The sequence below is a fragment of the Hippopotamus amphibius genome, chromosome 13 (genome assembly GCF_030028045.1).
Source record: "Hippopotamus amphibius kiboko isolate mHipAmp2 chromosome 13, mHipAmp2.hap2, whole genome shotgun sequence".
Lineage (NCBI taxonomy): Eukaryota > Metazoa > Chordata > Mammalia > Artiodactyla > Hippopotamidae > Hippopotamus > Hippopotamus amphibius.
Genome location: NC_080198.1, coordinates 45,556,759 through 45,581,232, shown reverse-complemented (window position 1 = coordinate 45,581,232; position 24,474 = coordinate 45,556,759). Strand labels below are relative to the sequence as shown.

Here is a 24,474-nt window from a genome sequence, read left to right as displayed (position 1 = left end):
CCAGAAGTGAGCATATTCATAAGACACAGAACATTTTCCCAGAAGCCCCTTCCTGCCGTTCCTGTTGATCCTCACCACCACCCGAAAGCCCCCACTTCTGTGACTTCTGCTGTCATTTAGTTTTGTCTCTTTTAAAATTTTTGTATGAATTGCATCATACAGTATGTTCTCTTGGTATGGTTTCCTGGTTATCTCCGTCTGCTGAAATTGTTTCCCGGCGACGGTGCCTTTTAGCAGTTTCTCCCTCCGACTTGTTAATCCATCATCTGGAATCACCATGTTGGTGGGCACTGTGCCACTTCCGCGTGGCTGGCTGTGAGCGGCCGTGCCCCACAGACGCACCGTTTCTAGCATTATAAAAATAATCATAAACATTGCATCTCTAAATCCAGAGAAGAAATTGTCAAAGTGATGGCTAATTACAGAGATTAATAAAATATGAAGATATTTAAAGATTTGGTGACAGAACAAGACAATTAGTACGTTGCTAATTCTGAAAGTGAGTCTGAAATGGGAGAGAGAATGTTACACTCCATATGTTAGTCATCTCCCTGACTGAAGAGATAAGTTGGCAGTCTTTTTAAAGCCTCATGGTTTTCATCATTCGATTGGTTTTATTTTCCTAAGTGTGCTGATTTCAGTGACTTTTTTAACTTAATGCTTTCTAAGTGTATCATGTGACTATGCTAGAGTATATTGGATGTTGTCATTTGAAGACAGAAGTGATAACTCTGTTGGGAAACAAACAAAATAAATAAACCCAAAGCGCAGAGATGATGTTGGCACATTATAGTGGCAGCAGATCCTTGGATTTGAAAGGAATGGTTTCCAGAGAGCCTGAGGTTTGGAGTGACCAGTCTCCATTAAATTCCTCAAAAATTGCTGGCGTTTTGATACTGAAAACAGAAGAAGAAAAGTTTGTAACGGAGAAGGGCAAATTTGAAAACTGGGCCCCCGCTCTTCCTAGATGCATCAGCTCTGCCACTTACAGGTTTATTTTAGGAATTTGGAAAGAGGAGAGGAGACAAAACATCTTTTCCCACTTAATAACTCTGCACGCTTTGCATTACTTCCTCCTCACCAAATGTGGTAGAAGTGCTTTGTGGTGTTGGAGAGGGCAAGGTCATTGGCCTCTGACCATGGAGTTGACCATGGCCCCTGAGGGATGTTTACCTAGCAGATTTGGGGAATTACACTCCTTGTGCCAGGCCCCGAGTAGAGGCAGGCTTTGTCCTTGGCCTCTTGGAGCCTTAACTAGTGTGGATACAAAGCGCCAAATGGTCACACAGACAGATGTGAAATGACTGAGGTGTAGAGCAGAGGATGGTTCTCACTCGTGCTCAGATAGAGGATGTTTCAGGGGGTCAGGGGTGAACATGAATTATGCAGTAACTGCAGGGGTCTGGGGGATGGATCCTCATAGCCTGGACCGGGGCAGGCAGTGGCTCTTCTGGAGCAGCATATGTGGGAAGCAGTATTCAGAGGCCTCAGTGACATGTTGGGTGTGGAGTGTGTTGAGGGAGAGGGGATGTCATGAGTGACCATAGGTGTCCAGCTTGGGTATCGGATGGAGAGCCAGTCACTGAGACAGGGGATGCTAGAAGAGCACTGTGTTTTGGCAGAAGATCCTGAATTTGCTTCTGGTCCCACAGTCTTAAGTATTTGTAAGACAGGCAGGAGAGGGCCAGTGGGCAGTGTGGTGAGCTGGAAGCCCATGTCCATGAATCACCTGCGTGGGGAATCCATGTTCCCTTTTCCCTCCCCCTTGCTCCCCTGGCCCAGCTGATGCACATGGGGCACTTGAAGAAGAAAAGGTGTATCTTGGGAAGACCTTCCTGGTCTCTAGGGCTCCAGAAAAACTGCAGCCAGACTAGATAAGTGGTGTGCGATGGGCTACAGGTGCTAGAATTACTACTTGGAAGTTATGTCTCAGACCCTACAAGGAAAAGGGTCTGGTTAAGAGAGTTAGAACAGTGACTTAAAAACTTGACAAAACTGCTTCCTGAAATTTTCTTTGAATTTTTTCCCCCTCCAACAACCCAGGTCTTCAAAGCTAGGTAGAAAATGTACTCTTAACTAGTAACGGGCTCACACGGCCATTACAGAAGCTTGAAGTTTTGTCATCATCTGTGGGGAGAACTGCTTAAACAAAAGCCTGGGAGGATGACTAAACGTGATCCACATACAGCGCCTGTTTGAGGCAAATGACTCAGTTCATCCTAGGAATTCACCCTTTGCTCTGAGAGATTGGTCTCTGGGTTTTCTTCTCACCCCCTCGGCTGTTCCTTCGTGACCTTCTAGCAGGGCTTCCCCTCCTGAGGACTCATCCCATTCCTCCTCTCCCGCCCCTCCTCACGTCCCTGGCCGCCCTGGTGAGCGGTCTTCCCGTGACTTCCTCTTTGCTGCAGCGCCCCCTGTTGACCATCCATCTGGGCATCTCTGCACCCTGACCACCTCCACCTGAAAGTCACTCCACGCTCTCACAGTCAGCTAGCCACAACCGCGTTTGCCCATCACATCCACCTGGTCTTAACCGGAAGCTGGAGGTAAGTCACCCTCACTCCCCGCCAGTCCAGCAGTCGTTTCGTCTGGACTAACGTCCTCTCCACTCAGTGCCTCGTGTGGAGCCTTAGAGCAGGCTCTTGCCACTTCTTGCCTGAATTATAGTAGGTTCTTAACCGGCATCCCAACTTGGGCCTCTCCAATCCGTTCTGCTGCTCAGTGTTTGTTCTAGAACCCAAGTCTAAGCTCATTCTCTCCTGAAAAGCCTTCACTGGCTCTCCGCCATCTTCAGGATTCAAGTTCAGATTGAGTTGATGGAAGCTTGCAGCCCTAACCCCTGCTGTCCTCTCCAGGCTTTAATCACATTCAGCTCCTTGTGGCTCCTCCGAAGGACTGAGCTCTTGCTTGCCTGATGCTTTAAATGGTGCTTCTTCCTCTACCGAGAACCCATTTCAGGCATATTTAGCCTAAATTGTTAATTTTGCACAGTGGTTGGCCTGAAGACATGTTACAGTGAACATGTGATTTTCTTTGATCATTAAGTTTCTAAACCCCATTTTTAGAAACTGTGTCCGGAGAACCTATGACCTTGTGAGGCAGAGGGCCTCTCCCACTCTCAAGCAGGCAGCGCCAGATACTCCCTTTCTGGGCACCTTTGCTTCCAGGGCAGGGACGTGGCACAAGATCTGTATTCAGCCAGTTATAACCAAACTTTGCTACTCCAAACTTTGAACTGGAAACCAGTGACCCCATGAAGCAGGTACTGGGCAGAATCTACTATGGGGAGGGAGGCTGTGCAGTGGCTGTTGTCAGGGATGTATGTCTATGCCCAGCAGCTGTGGCCCTGGCATCCTTACTGGATAAGTTCTGTGCATGACTGTGGACATTGTGCCTGGTGGTGTGACAGCCACACCTGGTTTTTAGACCTTTTGGGGGGGTGGTGTATGAGCTGCCTGATACCCTTTTAATAAACACTTTCTTTGCCCAAGTGAAACCGAATTGGTGTTTGTGGTTTGCAAATAAGAATCGTGCTTGACTCAGGTAGATTTCCAGCATCAGTACCTGCAAGGACAGAGAACAGAATGCTATTATCAATATGACTACAGTGACACATCCCTACGGCATAAGAATCGTGTAAAGCTCTTGCTTGCACATATACTGAACAAGAGGAGCTTGTGCTGTGTCTACAGGGAAATGATTAAGGTCACAGGGCTTTCCCTAGGCAAGAACACCAAAACATTGCTATGGTACTAGAGATGGTTGAAGTGTGTTTGTACTCATAGCTGTGGACCTAGTTTTAAAATATACATATGTGTATATATCTTACTATGGTGAAATATACAAAACAAAATTTGCCATTTTTTAAGAACTTTTATTGAGATATAACTGACATACAATAAACTGCATATATTTAAAGTGTACAATTTGATATTTTTTCTTATTAGTAATGTGTATATGGCAATCCCAATCTCCCAATTCATCCCACTCCAACCCTCACCTCTGCTTTACCCCCTTGTTGTCCATATGTTTGTTCTCTACATCTGTGTCTCTACTTCTGCCTTGCAAACTGGTTGATTTGTACCATTTTTCTATAGTCCGCATGTGTGTGTTAATATACGATATTTGTTTTTCTCTTTCTGACTCACTTCACTCTGCATGACAGTCTCTAGGTCCATCCATATCTCTACAAATGGCCCAATTTCGTTCCATTTTATGGCTGAGTAATATTCTATTGTATATATGTACCACATCTTCTTTATCCATTCATCTGTTGATGGACATTTAGGTTGCTTCCGTGTCCTGCCTATTGTAAATAGTGCTGCAATAAACATTGGGGTGCATGTGTCTTTTTGAATTATGGTGTTCTCTGGGTATATGCCCAGTAGTGGGATTGCTGGGTCACATGGTGACTATTTTTAGTTTTTCAAGGAACCTCAATACTGTTCTCCATAGTGGCTGTATCAGTTTACATTCCCACCAACAGTGCAAGAGGATTCCCCTTCCTCCACACTCACTCCAGCATTTACTGTTTGTAGATTTTCTGATGATGCCCATTCTAACCAGTGTGAGGTGATACCTCATTGTACTTTTGATTTGCATTTCTCTAATGATTAGTGATGTTGAGCAGCTTTTCATGTGCCTCTTGGCCATCCGTATGTCTTCTTCGGAGAAATGCCTATTTAGGTCTTCTGCCCATTTTTTGATTGTTTGTTTTGGTTTGTTTTGTTTTGTTTTGTTTGATATTGAGCTGCATGAACTGTTTATATAGTTTGCAGTTTAATCCTTTGTCTGTTGATTCGTTTGCAAATATTTTCTCCCCTTCTGAGGGTTGTCTTTTCGTCTTGCTTATAGTTTCCTTTGCTGTGAAGAAGCTTTGAAGTTTCATTAGGTCCCACTTATTTATTTTTGTTTTTATTTCCATTACTCTGGGAGGTGGGTCAAAAAAGATCTTGCTGTGATTTACGTCGAAGAGTGTTCTTCCTATGTTTCCCTCCAGGAGTTTTAGAGTGTCTGGCCTTACATTTAGGTTTTTAATCCATTTTGAATTCATTTTTGTGTATGGTGTTAGGGAGTGTTCTAATTTCATTCTTTTACATGTAGCTGTCCAGTTTTCCCAACACCACTTATTGAAGAGGCCAAAATTTGCCATTTTAAGCGTACAACTTAGTGACATTAATTATATTCACAGTGTTATGCAACCATCACTGTCAATTTTTAAAACTTTTAAAATCACCCCACACAGAAACTCTGTATCCATTAAGCAGTAACCCCCCAGTCCCCTGTCACCCAGTCCCTCCTAACCTCACCTTTACTTTCTATCTCTATGAAGTTGCCTATCCTAGACATTTCATATAAATGAATTTGTATAATTATTTGTCCCTTTTTTGTCTGGCTTATTTTATTTAGCATAACTGTAAATAGTGCTGCAGTGAACATCAGCATACAAGTATCTGTTTGAGTCCCTACTTTCAGTTCTTCTTTTGAGTATATATCTAGGAATGGAAGTGCTGGATCATATGGTAATTCCGTGTTTAATTTTTTGAGGAAGTACCAAACTGTTTTCCACAGCAGCTGTACCAATTTACATTCCTACCAGCAGTGCACAAGGATTCCAGTTTCTCTGTATCCTCATCAGCACTTATTTTCTGTTTTTTTTTCTTTTTTAAATTACAGCCATCCTAATGGGTATGAAGTGATATGTCATTGTGGTTTGGATTCTTGTTTCCATGATGACTAATGATGTTCAGCATCTTTTCATGGGTGTGAAGTGTCTTGACTGTTTCAATTGTGTCAAGAGCATCTTGCTCAGCTAATCCATTTCTATAATTGGCATCTTTCCTAGAAGTAAGCATATGGGTTTTCTATCACATATCATTTTATGGCCAGGCCCACAGCTCTCAAACATTAAGGTCCCTTGTAAATACTAATAAAGACTTGACAGTCGGTAGCATTTAAAAAATTATCCCTTTTCTTCAAGCTGAAAAAGGGCTGCTATGCAAAACCTACAGCTAACATCATACCTGATGGCAAAGACTGTCTGTTTGCAGATGACATAATCTAGTAAATAGAAATTCCTAAGGAATCTACTTAAAAAACTATTAGAACTACTAAATGATTCAACAAGGTTACAGAATACAAAAACAATCTAATTGTATTTCTATACAGTAGCAATGAACAAACCAAAAATAAACTAAGAACACAATTCCATTTACAGTAGTATAAAAAAGAATAAAATGGAAGACTTAATGCTGTTCAGGTGGCACTATTCCCCAAATTGATTTACAGATTCAACACAGTCTGTATTAATATCCCTGCTAATTTATTTGCAGAAATTGATCCTAAAATTCATATGAAAATGCTAGGAACCCAAAACAATCATGAAAAAGAAGAACCAAACAGGAGGACTCACACGTCCCAATTTCAAAACTTTCTATAAAGCTACAGGAATCAAGGCTGTGTGGTACTGACATAAGAAAGGACGTATAGATGAATGGGATAGAATGGAGAGTCAAGAAATAGCTCTCACATTTATGGCCATTTGGTTTTTGACAAAAGTACCAAGATAATTCAATGGGGGAAAGAACAGTCTTTTCAAAGAATAGTGCTGGGACAATTGGACAGCCACATCCAAAAGAATGACTCCCACCCAACACCATCTACACAGATCAACCCAAAATGGATCAAGGACCTAAATGTAAGAGCTAGGGAGGAGGGACATGCAGGAGCGCAAGAGAGAGGATTTTATGGAGCAAGCCTGGGAGGAGCATATTATCACTTCTACTCACATTCCACTGGCTGTGGAAATTAGCCACAGCTGCTACGAAACAATGTGGCTACTGGGAGGCTGGGAAATGTGGCCCAGCTGTGTGCCCAGAAGAAAGAGGAGATGGTTTCGGCTGGCCACCTCTTTTACAAGGAGGTGGCCATTGGTTATTCTTTGGGGTCTTTACAGTTTTGAGCTTCTATTCTGTATTGGTTCCCCCTCATTGAGTCCTACACTTGTAAGAACTGAAAAGAATTAAGAACAATAGCAATCAATTCCCTTTTCCTTGGATATATTAAAAAAAAAGAGTCAAATTCAGCCAGCAAGGGTTTACACAGCAGTCCTGTTTGCAAAAAATATATTTTGTGATCTTGTGCACCTGCGTGTTTGCTGAGGCATGATGCAAGCTTGAGACCATGATCATCTCTCCTGATCGCTGGCCTGTTTCCATGTGAACGGAAGGGATGAACGTGGTTCCCGTTTATGGTATAGAAACTGTCTGAAGCTTTGGAAGATGAACAAATACTACCTTATAGGAAAAGTAAACAGACTAATAATGGGTCAGAATGAAAACCAAGTGTGTGAATTAGATTTCATTAATCATCCTCTGGAATGGCCATCGGAAGGTCAGACATCTCTGCATTGGGACCAGAGGGTCCTCACCTCATCGTCAGGATCGTGGGAGTTAATTTGCTCCTCTGTCTAAGTCAGAGTCTCTTGAGGGCATCTGTTTTGTGGGTTTGTATATATACTGTCAATTGAAGGAGGAGTCATACTCCAGCTGTGAGTTTGTAATCAAATTGTAATGTGCTCTGTAGATATGATCACAGAGACTGGTGGAAGAGCTAAAGAGAAACAGAATTCCAGGGGCATCATAAAGAAGGCCCAGTGCTGTTCATTTTTAGGAACCTGCACTCTGCAGTGTCTTAAGGGATCTCGCCTGCACATGGTATGATAGAATCCTGAGCTTCTCTGTTACTCCCCTCACCCCAAACATACGTCTGGTTTCTAATGTGTTTACAAGGTATGCTTTTATTTCTAGTTCTATGTTTACGCCAAATGTTGCATTTTAAAAAAAAAATCATAGAAGGACTATAAACCAATGCTGGTTCAAGCATGGTCTGCAGACCGGTATTAGTCCATGAAATGTTCATGACTGGTCCACAAGTGAGATAAACAGAGGGCGAGCATTTAGAAACTTCTAAGGCGGTTTGACATTGTGGCTGCATTTAAGTGTGCCATCAGTGAGCTCCTCTTGTTGAACGAGGTATAGACCAGTTAGAGGGGTGTTCCACTTGCGTGGGGAGCTGTGTGTTGTGCAACCTCAGTTAGTTGCAGGCAGTGTGGGTTAGTCTGCTCTGGCTGTGTAGCCCAGTGCCACAGGCTGCGTGGCCTAAACAACAGAAATTTATTTCTCACTGTTCTCAAGGCTGGGAAGTCCAAGCTCAAGGTGTCAGCAAGGTAGAATTTATGCTGGCTTGCGGGTGACTGCCATCTGGCTGTGTGCTCACATGACGTCTTCTTTGAGTGCATTCAGAGGAAGGGGGAGAGAGAGCAACCCCTCCTCCATACCCTCCCACACTCTTTGGTGTCAGGAGGCTAGTTCTGTTTATCGGGGCCCCACCCTTCTGACCTCATTTAACCCTGTTTACCTCCTTGTAAGCCCCATCTCCAAATACAGTCACATGGAGAGTGGGGAGTGGTTAGGGCTTCAACATATAAATTTGGGTGGGACACAGTTCAGCCCAAGCACAAAGGACTGTAGATAGGTCCAGTATGGACTGGGAATTTTAAAAATTGGTCCTTCACCACAGATGTTTGCGAAGCTCTGCAGGAAACATCAATGAGGCTAATGAACCTAACTGCAAGTAAATATTACTAATACAGAGGCGGGACACAATGTGCTTTAGCTTACGAATGTTTGAATGCTTACGAAATCTATGTATCTTGACATTCAGTAAAATCATTTTGTGTGAAATGTCAGATCTTTAGAAGAGATTAGATTAAAAACTGGAAAAGATGGATTGCGTAGTTAATTCCTGCAGAGGCCTGGGCTTGATGTCATTATAGCGCAGTAGCTGCTCTTGTAGCGTAGCTGTCCTGTCTGTGCAGCTAACTCCTAAACCTGTGCCCCCGTTTGTCGGCTCTGGCCGCTGGCTGTCTGAGGACATCTCCCCATGGCCATTCTATGCGCACCCCCATCTCAGCCATTCAGAAGAGAGCACAGCATTCTCCCTAGGACCTGACTCTCGTGCTGGTGCTTCCTCCTTTCTCGGGATCTTAGATCTCAACAAATAGGATCATTATCTTCATGGTGACTCACTTTCAAACCACTTTGAAACTTTTCCTCTTTCCCTTTGGAGATTTCTTTTGCCTACCACCTGCTGATTCTGCCCCCCGACAGCCCCCTCCATCGGTCTCCTCCTTCCTCAGGCGCTGGCCACCTGGCACCAGCCCACTGTTGTCATGCCTTGCTGCAGTCATTCACTGAGCCCCTAAGGGCTGTCCCTGACTTCAGTTTCTTCCTCTGCAGTCTCACGTTTGTAAAGCACAGTTCTGACTGTTGCTTAGAATCTGAAAAGCTTTTGCTTGTTTCCTTTCTTTATAAAAAATAAAGTCCAGCCTCATTAGCAAGGGGTTTAAACTCCTCTGTAATCTGCCTCTCAGCTGCTGTCCTTCCTCCCTGCTGTCCCATCACCCCAGCCTTTCAAAATGCATACCTCATGCGTAGCTATTTTGTGTTTTCCTGCCTCTATGTGTTTGCCTGAGTTGCCTTTGTTCTGGATTTTTCTCCCACCCAGCTTCTGCATGTCATAGGACGCCTTGTCCTTCAAGGACCAGTTGAGACACGACCTTTCCCACAGTTTCCCCTGGTCTCCCCATTTAGGATTAATGATTAATTAACATGCTTCCATCACATGTTGTGGTCTCATGCAGTGTTCCACTGATTCCAGAATGAGATGACAGCTTCAGCGGCAGCCCTTCAGCTGCATGCTTTCACTTTTCTCCATCACCACGATGTGCCTTTCTTATTCCTGAGATGATTTGGTGATTTGTATCTTCTCTTTTTCCTCATCAGTCTGGCTAGAAATGTATCAATTTTATTGAACTTCTAAAAGATCAATAAAACTTGAGTTTTCATTGATTTTCTGTATGATTTACTGTTTCTTCTTTCTTTGATTTTTGCTCGGTTCTTTATTGTTTCCTCTGTTTACTTTGGGTTTAATGTAATGTTTTCATTGTCACTCAGTTCAAAACATGTTCTGATTTTCCTTTTGATTTTGTCTTTGATCCATAGGTTATTTATTTTGTTACCAGATGTTTGTGGGATTTTCCAGAGATCTTTTGCTACTGATTTCTAGTTTAGTTATATTGCAGTCAGAGAATACACTTTGATTTGAATCTTTTTAAATTTATTGAGACTTATTTAATGTCCCATAATATGGTCTGGCTTGGTACATGTTCCATGTGCAGCTGAAAAGACTGTGTATTCTGCTGTTGGTGGGGGAACGGTCCATAAATGTCAAGTAGGTAAGTTGGCTGATGGTGCTAAGTCTGTATCCTTGCTGATTTTCTGTCTGCCTGTTCTATCAGTTATTTTTTAAAGTATGTATGTATGTATGTATTTATTTATTTATTTAATTTATTGGCTGTGTTGGGTCTTCGTTGCTGCGTGCAGGCTTTCTCTAGTTGTCGTGCATGGGCTTTTCGTTGGGGTGGCTTCTCTTGTTGTGGAGCACGGGCTCTAGGCACATGGGCCTCAGTAGTTGCAGCGCATGGGCTCATTAATTGTGGCTCTTGGGCTCTAGAGCACAGGCTCAGTAGTTGTGGCACACGGGCTTAGTTGCTTCACGACATGTGGGATCTTCCCAGGCCAGGGATCAAACCCATGTCCCCTGCATTGGCAGGCAGATTCTTAACCACTGTGCCACTAGGGAAGCCCTGTTCTATCAGTTGTTGAGCACAGTTTTGAAATTTCCTATTATAACTGTGTATTTCTCCTTGTAATTCTATCACTTTTTGCTTTTTTAAATTTGAAGTTCAGTTATGAGGCACATGATTCTTTTGTCATCTTCATGAATCGACGCCTTTATTTTTATAATATGACTTCTTTATCCCTAGTGTTCTTTGTTTTGAAACCTGCTCTGTCTGATATTAATATAACTCCAGCATTCTTTTGTTACATGGTATCCTTTTTTAAAAAACATCCTATTACTTTTAACCTATTTGTGTCCACATATTTTAAGTGTGTTTCTTTTAGGCAGCATATGATTAGGTCCTGTTGTTTAATGTAATCTGACAATTTCTGCCTTCTAACTGGGATGTTGTAGCCTTTATATTTAACCTAGTAATTGACATGGTTAGGTTTAAGCCTGCCGTCTTGCTGTTCATTTACTGTTTGCCCCCCAGCTATTCGTTCCCTTCTCTGCCTTCTTATGAATTAATAGAGGTTTGTGTGTATGTGTATGATTCTATATTTTTCTCCTGTGTTGGATGAATAGCTACAACTCTTTGTTTTATTGCAGTCGTTACTTAGGGCTTATAGTATGCATCTTTATTTTATCACAGTCTACCAGTATATCAAGAGATATAGCGCTTCATGTACAGTATGAGACCAAAACAGTAGTACTTCTGTTTCCTTCCTTCTCAGTTGTTTCCTGGTACTGAATCAGGACCCTCTGAGTACTCTGTGTGATGACCCCTGAGTTAGATTTTCTCATTTGGCTGGTGGAGAACAGACACTATTCCAAGTCCTGTGTAAGCAACACACACTTTTCCCTCCAACCCATTCAGATGTTGCTTTCCTGGACCTCAGGTGGTTTCCTCACACGCGTGTGCTGGTCAGTTTGCACTGAATACTTGAGGGGTGCTGGCTTCAGACCTCACAAGATGTCTTTCTGTGCAGTGCTCTTCTCTTTTGTACTCGTCCTGCAGACAGTTGGCACCATGTTCTCCCTGGACTCTCACCCTAACTCAGGGTGTCTGCTGGGCTCAGCCTGGCCTCCTCTCCCTGTGCTGAGGCCTGGAGACTCCAGGCCACAAGCTGAAGTGACTGCACACCTCGTTTCCCGTCTCTCAAGGACCACGGTCCTTTGTTGCCTGATGTCCAAGGTCTTGAAGACCATTGTATCATAAAATTTTGGTTGCTGTTGTTTCAGGTGGGAGGGTTATTTCATCTTGGTAGAAATGGAAGTTGCCCATCAGGGTATTTTTAATAAGTAAGAGTGTAATATTTTCAATAAAGATAAGTCCGTAAAAGAATGAAAATAAATTTTTTTCCCACTGCCATAAATGGCAACTCCATCTTCCTAATTGCTAAGGCCCAAAACCTTGGAGTTTTCCTTGACTTATCTGAATCCAACCCCAAATCCCCAAATTTGTTTGCTCTGCTTCAAAATATATCCGGAATCTGACCACTAATCACCACCTCCACTGCTAGCACTGTGGCCCAGTCACACTGTGTAACTGTGGACGGAGTACTGAGCTTCTTTGTACCTCTGTTCCTGATCTGTAAAATAATGCATGATATAGCACAGGGAGATCAGCTCAGTGCTTTGTGATGACCTGGGGGGGTGGGTGGGATAGGGAGGGCGGAAGGGAGGCTCAAGAGGGAGAGGATATGGGGATATATGTATACATATAGCTGATTCACTTTGTTGTACAGCAGAAACTAACACAACATTGTAAAGCAACTATACTCCAATAAAGATGTATAAAAAATAACACATGATAATAGCTCCCACCCTTATAACATTGTTATGAAGAGAAAATAAGTGAATATTTTTCAAGGGCTTAGAACAGTGCCTGGCACTGTATTATATTATGTTTATTAAATGAAGAGGGGCAGATCTGGGATTCTGTCTTGTGTCTGGGCTGGCTCCTGACGTGTTGATCTTCCATCTTACCTCTGCTTTTCCCCTATGCCCTGAGCTGTGGTCAGTGCTGGAAAATACAAAACAGTGAGAGGGTGGCCCCCTTCCCAGAAGACACTTGCCAGTTAGTTGGGTGACAGAGCCCAGAGGCAGTGAGTGTGTCCTCCCATCAGAGGCCCTCACCCTTCTCCCCACTCCCACTCCAGCTTACAGGCTGGGCTGTTCTCCAGGGAAAGCACAGTCAGAGCCTGTGACCCCCTGGGTTTGTGTGATGAGACCGTGCTTCTTTGCAGTTTAGCCCTTGCCCCATGGACCTCAGCGTCCTGTGCCTGTGCTGCCCAGGAACGCACCTTAGAGGGGGCAGTGCCCCAGGAACCACAAGGAGCTGGCGCGCTGACCCCCAGGGCCACAGTGAAGAGCCCCCCACACTTTGTGAGAGGTTTCTGAGTTCAAGAAGGCATTTTCTCCCTCCAGAGAAGCCTGCAGGTCTCGTTCTTTTCAGACGACAGACATGAGCTTCTCCGATCCTCTCGGGTATCAGGGCTGGTTCAGGCTGCACATCTGAAAACTGCACGTGGGGGCTGTGGTGGCAGCCCAGATAGGAAGGCCAGGGACACTAAAAGACATGAGCAAAGCCCTGACTCCATGTGTCCACAGTCGTGATTCACAGGTGAAGAGAGATGCTTAGGGTTATTTTATAAAAGATTATTTTCAGGCAGAGATAGGGATTAGACATGAGACAGACGTTAATTTAATATGGAAGAGTTTACGCAGACTCCACTCTCAGACTAAATAGAATTGGGAATGTCAGTCTAGAGCTAGGACCTTGTTAAAACATTTTTCTGAGATTTTGCAGATACTGTCAAATCAATAGATTGATATGTGGGCTATATTTTGTGAATTAAAAAAAATCTAATTTGTGTTACTAGAGCAGCAGTAAAAAAGCTAAAGAACCATAGTGTGTGAGTAAATTATGTGGGAAATATAATTCTTTTTATTTGTGCATGTTGCACTCCATTATTTTATTACCATTAGCTCTTTTTGCATTAACTGTCTTCGTATCACTTACAGCTCTAGTCTTTAAAAATGAAATAAAGCAATCATGAAATTTTGAATCTTGCTTATAAAAATTCACTAATTGGTCGCCATCAAACTATACCATTCTTGCTCATTCACAATTTTAATTAAATCACAAAATGGGATAAACATTATGTAGTTAATTTTTGTCATCTTGAAAACAGTATGATTGTACTAAAACTAAGTATGATTGTGTCCTGCTATTTAAAAAGATAACTTTTTTCCAGTCTAGCTGGAGATAGGAATAACATGCAGAATGTAATCTCTGGCTGACTTAGTAGGGTTATTGGGGAGTTTTAATGTAAACCTAGTGGGTTTAATTAACTATCAATTTAATCAGATACATTTTCCAGCTCTACAAGCTGCTCTCTTGCACATAGTAAAAAAATTTAGTTAGGTCCAAGGCACTTGGAAGAAGGCACCTAATCAGATCATGTCAAGCTCATGACTTCATGATTTTTCTCACTGAAATTCTTATTGAGATAATTGTAGATTCATATGCAGTTATAAGAAATAATATGCAGAGACTCTGTGTACCCTTCCCCCCAGTGTCCTCCAATGGTAACATTTTATGGAACTACAGAGCCATGTCACAAGTCAGGGTATTGACATTGAGACCACCCACTGATCAACCCCAATTTTACTTGCACTCCCGTGTGTGTGTGTGTGTGTGTGTGTGTTTAGTTCTATACAGTTTTATCACCTGTGGAGGTGTGAATATGCACCATCACAGTCAAGTTACAGAACAGTTCCATCACCATTAGAATCCTGTCCGTTTATAACCACACCCTCTGCCCCGCTATCTTTTACCGCTTGGAACCACCAGTCTGTTCTCTGTTTCCAAAATTTTGTCTTTTAAAAAAATGTCATGTAAATTAAATCACAGTACATACCCTTTTGCAATTGGCTTTTTTCACTCAGCACAGTTCCCTGGAGATTCATCCAAGTTATTGTGTGTATCTATAGCTGTTCCTTTTTACTGCTGAGTAGTTTTCCATGATGTGAATGTGCCACAGCTTATTCAGTCATTTACCCACTGAAGGACATCTGGGCTGAATCAAGTTTGGGGATACTACAAGTAAAGCTACTGTGAACATTTTCACACAGGTTTTGTGTGAGCATGTTTTTATTTCTCTGGATAAATGTCCAAGACTAACATCGCTGGACCGTATGGGCGTTGCATGTTTAGTTTTGTAAGAAACTGCCCACCTGTTTTTCAGAGCGGCTGTAGCACTTTACATCCCCACCAGCAATGTATGAGTGATCCAGTTTCTCCACACCCTTGCCAGAATGGTGTCGTCACTGATTTTTATTTTAGCCCTCCTCATAGGTTTGTATTGATACCTCATTTTGGTTTTAATTTGCATTTTTCTGAAGGCTGACGATGTTGAACATCTTTTCAGGTGCTTATTTGCCACCTCTGTATCCTCTTTAGTGAATTGTCTGTTCATGTCTTTTGCCCATTTTCTAACTGGGTTTCTTTTCTTAAACAGTTGAGTTTTAAATGTTCATTGTGTAGTCCTTTTTTGGATGAATGGTTTGCAGATATTTTCTTCCTGTATGTAGCTTCGCATAAGCTTTCACAGAACAAAAGTTTTTAATTTTGATAAGGTCCCCTTTGTGACTTTTTTAATTAATTAATTAATTTATTGGCTGTGTTGAGTCTTAGTTGCAGTGCGCAGGCTTCTCATTGTGGTGGCTTCTCTTGTTGTGAGCATGGGCTTCAGTGTTTGTGGCACGCAGACTCAACAGTTGTGGCTCGTGGGCTCTAGAGTGCAGGCTTAGTAGTTGTGGCACACGGCTTAGTTGCTCTGCGGCATGTGGGATCTTCTCAGGCCAGGGATCAAACCTGTGTCCCCTGCATTGGCAGGTGGATTCTTAAGCACTGTGCCACCAGGGAAGTCCCCCCTCTTCATGACTTTTTAACGTTTGATCTTTTTTGGAAAAATAGGGAGATATACCTTTAGTAGGATTAGAGCATTTTTCTCTCTTATTTTTATTCTTTTTAATTCTCTTCCTTCTTTTCCCCCACTTTTGTTTTCTCTTAAGCATCATAAACTTTTTCTTGGTTATGAAAAATATTGTAATTTATTCAAACTATAATTTATTTCCAGTGTTCTTAAATAAATGCCTTTACATTTTTCTCCTACCCTTTACAAACATCTAGAACATTTCTTCCTCATTTGACCACATTATTTGCAAGCATTTGTTGGTGAATGTTTATTCACTTCAGAATTCACATGCTAACTGTAGAATCTTCCTTTTCTTTTCAAAATCAGACCCATGTGCCAGTGGCGTTTCGTTTTTATCACAGTTAATAGTGACAGAGTGGCTCCCTGGAGTCCATAGAGGAGATCCCTAAGTTTAATCCATTCATCTTCTCCGTTTGGGAGAAGGCCGTCCGCATCCATTGGGATCTAGAGACAGGCCTTCCCTGAGTGTCCCTGGTCACTGGGCCACCAGTGACTCTTCTGCACCCCAGCCACCATCAGAGGTTTTCCATGTTTCCTTTCTTCGGGTCTTTGGTAAAGGGCTTGGTCTTAGCCATGAGGACATCCAGTCAGTGCCGACCCTGCAGGGAGGGGCTCACGGTGGCAGGGGTTGTGCTGGGGTCCCTCACACACTTGACTGTCTGTGTGCTGTGCTGGTTGAGGAAGCAGCCTGGTGAGGAGGGTCCCCCATGAGCCCTATGCTGAGGTAGGGCCTGAGCCTGGCTGAACCCCTCTTCCTCCCTCCTGTAAAGCAGGGCAGGGGAGACCCACCCTGCTTCCCTCAAACAACATTTCAGAAAAATCCTCTCCTCTTTTTTCCTACTTTATCTGGACTCTGGTGAGAAGAAGAAGGTACCCAGTGTCTTTCCCTTCTGCTAGAGATGCAGAGAGAAACTGTTCATCGACTCTTGGGTGAAAAAGTAACATCAAGAAGTCTATTAGCAAAAAAAAAGAAAAAAAAGCACTGACGTACTTTGTCTTCTCATGAAACTGAGGTAACCTCTAGCCTCATCCAGTAAATAGGAATTGCAACTCATTCACTTAATTCAATAAGGATTTATTAGCACCTACTCAGTGCCAGACATTTTTCTTGGCAGAGATGATACAGCAGCAAACAAAAAACAAGAAAAATTTCTGCCCTCGCAGAGTATGTTTTAGGAGGGGAAGATAGATAATAAGTAAATAAAATATGCAGTACGTGTAAGTGGTCAGTGCTGAGGGGAGAGATTAAGTGAGGAAGGGAGGTGGGAAGTGTCATCGTGATGGGGGTGGTGGTCCAGTTTCCGGGAGTTTGGTCTGAGAAGGCTGCCCAGAGAGGGTGACACTGAGTCAGGACCTGGAATGGGAGCCGGTGGCAGGCCTGGGCCTGGCCTGTTCAAGATGAACAAAGAGGCACGTGTGGCTGGATGGGAGTGAGCAGGGGAAAGCGTGGAAGGAGACAAGTCCAGAAATATAGCGGAGGGGATGGGGAGGCAGATCAGGTAGGGCTTTTCAGGTCAAGGGCAAGACTTTGGCTTAACTCTGGGTGACCGGAGCCTCTGGAGGTTCTGAGCAGGAGGTAGGTGGTCAGACTTATGTGTTAATGGCGGTCACTCTGGCTACTATGGTGACAATAGTGGGATAAGGGCAAAGGCATAGAGACCAGTTAGGAGGCCATGGCAGTGACCTACGACTGACATGATGGCATCCTCAGGCAGGGTAGTAAATGTGGAGGTAGCAGAAGTGGGCGGTTCTGGATATATTTTCAAGGCAGAGCCAAAGGATTTGATAATAGGCTGCAGGTGGGCTATTTTAAAAGCGAGGCATCAAGGATGGACCCCAAGTTTGGCCTGAGCATCTTAGAGAATGGAATTGTCATTTCTGAGATGAGAACAGTATTATAAATGAGTTGTGGCAAATAAGATCTAGATAGTACTGCAAGAGCGTTTTCTCTTTTTGAAAAGTTGAGGATTAACAAGCACACGGTGAAGTGTAGTAAAGTGTGCTCATTTTAAATTGCGGTTTTGCAGGAACACCGGATCTTAAATATATTTTATTCATCATAAAAATGTTTGGAAGGAATGTTTTTTCCTTTAATTATTTACATGTTAAGTTGTTTACCTTTTTTTAGCTCTTCTGAGAAACAAGGTTACATCTGTCTCTGCTACAAATTGAAACATAAAATTCATTTGTTCTATAAGTACGTTTTTATTCCTATTATGCATATTCGTAATATCCTGGTCCTATGGGGGGAATAAAAAGTATAACCTCAGCACTGAGGGGCCATATTATTTTGTTAAACATAAATAAAAGATGTGAAAACTGTAGAATAAAGACCAGATAGAAGCAAACCCCACCGGCTGACGATTTTGGTGGCTTGACTGTGTGTGTGTGTCATCTGCTCCTCTGGAATATCTGTCAGAAAATGACAGTGTTTCGGTTCTATGATCTGAAATATGACTGACTGAAAAGAGCATGTGAAGAAAGTGTCTCAGCTCACTCCTGATGAGTAGAAGGCCAGGTGAGGTTTTAGGGCACACCTCAAGTAAAGGGCTTTGATGTGGCATAATTTGGGGTGTCACTGTACATGAGTAAAGCCTTGGCAATGATGACATCTCGTGAAAACACATGCTTCTCAGTCAATCCACGAGTGACATAATGTCCAGGGAATCCAGCTAGTAGGCAGTCCTCAAGCTAAGCTGGAAAAATGCTCTGGTAATTAAAGCAATTTTCGTTTGATTCTGATTTTCCTATAGAAAACAGTAATGTAAGAGAGAATTTTATTCTGACCAGGGATCCAGTGTTCAACATTTTATAGAAGTTACCACACACGTTGGACTTAACTATGTTTATTTTCAACTGTAAACGGCACTTTTTAGTATAAGCCTTACAGAATGAAGAAAACCAGTTACCAGTCATGGAATTTTGTTTATGCTGACACAATCGCATGCTGTGCCAGAAAGCTGACTTTGTTTTTATGTATTCTACCTTAGTTTTACTAAAACAAATCAGAGAAACTGTCATCGTACTTAGAGAATTCAGAAGAACTTCATTCAGATTTTTACCATCATCTTCGAAAGAAACTTTGGACTAGGTAATTTTTTGAGAAACTGGTTCAAGAATAATTTTCTAAAAAGATTTTCTCCCCTAAACTAGGTGAAATAACCTGATTTTTTAAAAAGGAAAAAACAACAACAGTACCTTCCTTAGCAGTGGCAGAAAATAGATGCCATCACAGCCAGAGCTGTAATCAGTTAGGTACCAATTACATTGCCCACCTGTTTCATAATTGTTACTTACATCCCTTAGTGGAGGGATTTCATGCTTTTTCCCTCGGTTCCTCTATCTTTTTTTGTTTGTGTTGATTTTTTGCACCCGTGGATCCCCAGCACGATCCCCAGCACTTGGTTGCATCATTACGTAACAAGACGCAAAGCTTCAGTGCAAATGGCAGCCACACTCGGTTTTGCTTAAAAAAGCCAAAACAGAGGCACGTCTTGTTCCGGGCTGGGAGCGTGCTGCCGCCCGAGGCCTACCTTCCTCCGGCGGGCCCGCCGGCGGAGTTCACTTGCAGCGCTTGGCGCGTCCGAGGGTCCCTCCGGAGCGGCAGCGGCAGGTCCGTGGAGAAGGGTCCGGGGCCGGTGGGACTCCGAAGCCGCGGGAGTCCAGGTGCAGCAGTGGGCTCCCCGAGGAGGAGCCGCCGCGGCCGGAGGGCAGGAGCGCGCAGCCAGCGGACGGCTGGAAGGGCCAGCGGCCCCGCAGCGAGCAGGACAGGGAGCTGAACCTCCCCAGCCTGGCAGCCGCCTACTCGTCCATCCTGCGCTCGCTGGGCGAGGACCCCCAGCGGCAGGGGCCGCTCAGGACGCCCTGGAGGGCGGCCAGGGCCATGCAGTTCTTCACCAGGGGCCACCAGGAGACCCTCTCAGATGTCCGAAACGATGCTGTATTTGATGAAGATCGTTGATGAGATGGTGATTGTGAGGGACATAGACATGTTTTCCATGTGTGAACATCGTCTAGTTCCATTTCTTGGAAAGGTCCATATCGGTTATCTCCCTAACAAGCAAGGTCTTGGCCTCAGCAAACTTGCTAGGATTGTAGAAATCTACAGTAGAAGATTACAAGTTCAAGAGCGCCTTAGGAAACAAATTGCCTTAGCAATCACAGAGGCCTTGCGACCTGCTGGAGGGGGGATGGTGGTTGAAGCAACCCACATGTGTATGGTAATGCGAGGGGTGCAGAAAGTGAACAGCAAAACTGTGACCAACACCATGCTGGAGGTGTTTCGGGAGGATCCGAAGACCCGGGAAGAGTTTCTGACTCTCACTAGGAGCTGAGTCTCGGTGTGCGCCACGGGGTTTACAGGTTGTGCAGCTAGTAGCATCACTGGTCTGGTCTTGATTGTTTGTAGCTTCCATTCCCAGGTGTTACAGATGTGAACTTTATTCCTTGTCACTGATTGTATTTAATAATTATTTATAGCAAGTCGAATAAAGATAGTTAATAAAGGGGTGAGCCCTCTACTTTCTTCTTGCCATCTTTTAGTGGCAGCCTTCAAGCAAGCTGCCAATAGTGTAAGTTACTTGCATAAAACCATTGCCTTTCAGGTAACCTGAGGGTGCTGGGAAAGGAGAAGGATCCTTGTGTTTTGTTCAGAGTGTGGTAATTTGATTCAGAAGCACAGGAATGTTGGGAGTGGGAGAAAACTGTGACCAATATTTATCCTATCTTCCCCAAACAAAAATGGCGTAGTGCTTAAAATAACTTCTGTGCAGTGTACAGCATTGCTCTGCAAATTCAAAGTCCAACAGACTCCACTTTAATCATGTTTATTTAGCCGCCAGTGACACTTTATTTTTTATATATTTATTTTTTAACTCTCCAGTTGTGACGTATGTCACCAACGTAAGGTAGTGGAATATCTGTGTTTTCTAATTTCACTGTGAGTTAAAAAGGCAATTTCTATCTTCTATTCTTTTTAAAATTCAAGTACAGGGAATTAGTTCCTGGAGTTGTTTACGAGTGTATTCTCATGTCAGTATACAGGGATTTAGACCTTCAGCTCTCTGTGCCTTGATGAGAATATCACACCATTTAGAGTGTAGATACCTTTGCCTTTTTTTTTAAAAAAGCCATTATTTTGTAAGGCTTAGTAATGACATTGCAGATAACTAGTTCTCACAGTTCTACCTTTCCATGTTTCTTGGGAGCTTACTTTGTGAGTTCCTTGTACATGCCTCAAAACTTTTTTTTTTAACTTATCAAATATTTTTCTAAGTATTTACAGAAACTTTTGAAAGTGTCCATCATTTTCAGGTCTGCAGAACCATAGCTTCCGTGAATATGAATCGCACTGTGGACTGTGTTGAGCTATGTCCCATGTCTAATGAAAGCTGTATTGTTGGTATCTATGAAAATGCACCATCATTTTCTGGAATGGCTGGAAAATACCAGAAGCCAGTGTTCTGGTTTCCCTTGTGGTCCATGTGGATCTTGTCTCTGGTGTAACTGTTCAAGCGTGATAGGCTTTTAGTCCAGGAAGCTGCTGCCTTATTAGTGATTATCTTAAAATTTCTTCCACTGGGGCAGTGTGGGCCAAATTATAACAAATGAAAAAACCCCCAACTCTCTGCAAAAACAAACACAATTATTCCATGGAGAAGTCTCTTGTTTGGTTGACAATGTGCTCTTCAAATTTATCCTGTTACCTTAACAGGGATTAATTAACTACAATGCTTGCGGTAACTCTGGTGGTGCTGGCTCTGCCACTCTGATGCCATTTGGCTTTTGCTAGGGCAAGATGGCAGAGGTGTTTGTTTTTTAACTTTAACTCTTCCCTGCTTCTAGTTCCTATATTTTTTCTGTATTTGGAGTTTCTGAAGTAGGGTGGAGGTTGGTTTTGAATTCCTTTTAAAATCTAACCTGATAGAGACATTATCCTGCTTAACATTTAGACAAGGATAGAAGTAAACATTCAGCTCACGTTTGGTATTTTAAAGTTTTTACAGCTGTGACTTGGAGGACCAAAGAAATTGTTAGCTATTAATTCATCTTTCTGAGATCAGTTGTATTCCTTTTTAATGACTCTTTATTCTCACATTCCCTAGAAGTGTTCTCGTAAAATCTAAAGTATCCACAGTACTGGTAAATGCAAAGTAATTACCTTGTCTGTTTTACTCTGGTCTATAGTACTTCAAAGTTACCTTTTCATATTCATGGCCTTGAGTTCATTTTGGGGATTTTTAAGAATTTGATGTATTTAAATACACTGTTCAATTTAATTGTTCAGATTTTATGTATGGTGTATATTGTTCCTGAAGTTGCTTTTATTTAAATTATTAAAGCATTATGACTTTGAAAAACAAAAACAAACAAACAAAAAACCTTATCTACCTCACCCATAAAACTGCCTCATTGGAGAGCAGTCTTTAACAGGATGCATGACTGGGCAGTGATGAGAGCTTTCTGTGCCTGACAGCAGACTTAACGATTGGAGCAGCCTGCAGGCTGAGGCTGGGATTGGCCTAAAGCCTATTAGAAACGAATCCTTTTTAGTTTCTCCAGAGATGATTTTATAGCCACATGAGAAAATTAATTTTTTATGTCATGGTACAGCTCACTTCCCTTTCCCTAATACAGGTCTCTTTCTCCAGTCCCTTCACATCACATGGCTCAGCTCTGTCTGTACCCAGCTCTTCATTCATTGCCGCTTAAGCTTCTGATTGATCTTGAAGGGAGCAGATGAACTTGCTTTGTGACTTGGGAGCCATCACATTTGGCCTCTGGGCCTTCTCCCCTCTACTCATCTACTGGGATGACTGTTTGCAGTGAACCATTTGTTGGATTTGGATTTCCCAAGAGGAAAAGGACTAGGCGATACAAAAAATGAAAATAAAAACAAATGACCAAAATGCAGTAGACACATCCATCCCTTTAAGAATCTGAGGTGTTTTAAACCACTAGAGGGAGCCCATATTGTTCTGATTTCTGAATCCTATTACGTTTAATAGTTTGATTTTATTGGCTATAGGAAAGGATACCTCCAACCAGTGGTTTACACGTGCGTGATTTTTTTTTTTTTATTGGCTGGGTTGGGTCTTTATTGCTGTGTGCAGGCTTTCTTTTTTCTTTCTTTTTTTTTTTTAGTTGTGGTGAGTGGGGGCTACTCTTGTTGTGGTGCGCAGGCTCCTCATTGCTGTGGCTTCTCTTGTTGCGGAGCATGGGCTCTAGGTGCGTGGGCTTCAGTAGTTGCAGCACATGGGCTCAATACTTGTGGCTCATGGGCTCTAAAGCACAGGCTCAATAGTTGTGGCGCACGGGCTTAGTTGCTCTGCGGCATGTGGGATCTTCCTGGAGCAGGGATCGAACCCATGTCCCTTGCGTTGGCAGGTAGATTCTTGACCACTGTGCCACCTAGGAAGCCCTACACATGCGTGATTTTAATGGTTTCCTTCAGTTTGCTTTTAAGATGAAAGGGGGAGATCACCAGATCAGAACCGCTGTCTACACTGGTATTGTTGTGCTCCATGTCACAGAATGTGATGTGGGGACCTTGCACTGGTCTTTGGCAGGGGTCTCTGGCTCTCCTCCTCCATCTTCCCCATAACACTCACTGCCATCTTCCACCCCCTTCCTTCCACCACCCCCAAGGCAGAGGTAGTCATTCAGCCGACTGTCAGTCACGTGTAGACATCATGCCGCGCTCTGGCCAATCTGAAGGTGAACAATACAACTGTCTCTCTCATCAGGGTAGGAATCTTAGTCTTAGGTATTGTGTTATGGCCTCTTTCAACCTTTCAGAGCTCTCTTTGCTTTCCTCTGAGGAGCTTTGTCCTTGTGATTTCTCAGATCTCCTTCACCTCTTCAGATTCTTTAGGTTTTCTATCTTTCCGTCAACGGAGTTGTGTTTGTGTTTCATTGTGTGAGTGCACGGGAAGGATTACTCAAAATACTTGTGTTTTAACATTCAAGTTGCTAAAACCTGTGAATATTAAAAAGAAAAGCATTTCTTACGCTCAACTTATAAAGCTTATTTTGTTTGTAAACGTAGTAAATTTTACATGAAATCATCACTTTTATTTGTATTTTGATTAATATGCAATAAACTTATAAATAAACACATTAGGACTCCCTAAACTATTAACCCCAATAGAAAATTAGGTAACATTTAAACTTGATTTGCAGGCTTCACGTGTCTGACTCAAACTTATCAAAGCTCAGCAAAGCATCCTTGGAATCCAACAAGCAGAATCTTCTGAGCACCAGGCAACTCAGATAAGACATATCTAACCCATGAAAGTAGTGGATTCGATTCTGTTAAGCATTTCAAACATGTTAAAAGAAGGAAGCACAAAATAGCCCAGTAATTTTACAAAATGTTGTTGCACCCTTCTGATAGGGCTTACCCAAAGTTGTTCTATCTGCCTCTTCATCCCAGTTTCCTCACTCTCCTGAAGGGAACAGAATTGCTGTTTCTGCTGTAACCCATGCAGCAGCTGGGGTTACAGACTTGGTGAGGCTGCACCAGGGCACACGGCTGGGAATGCTTCCAGTTTTTCTACCAAAACCACAGTGTATTGAACCCATCTCACAGGAACGGCCTTCTAGTCATAAGGCTCTGTTCACCTTAAAAAAAAAATGTTTGGAGCTTATAAAATTTTACACCTCCTACCCCAGTGTATGAGTAAGTTCTTTTCTGAGAAATTTGAGTTGATTCCGTTTGTCATTCCCCTTCCCCCCATAGGCCTTTTATACACGTTTCACCTTTTACTTGTTTCTTTGGCCACCA

The 24,474-nt window shown here is 42.8% G+C and overlaps 1 protein-coding gene and 1 pseudogene across 1 annotated transcript in view; both read left to right on the top strand.

The window, feature by feature from the left end:
- The window catches only part of ANO10 (anoctamin 10), a 238,280-nt gene that overhangs the window by 91,799 nt on the left and 122,007 nt on the right, over positions 1-24,474 (top strand). The gene's annotated exons all lie outside the window — the stretch shown is intronic.
- Positions 774-20,023, top strand: LOC130835040 (GTP cyclohydrolase 1-like; annotated as a pseudogene).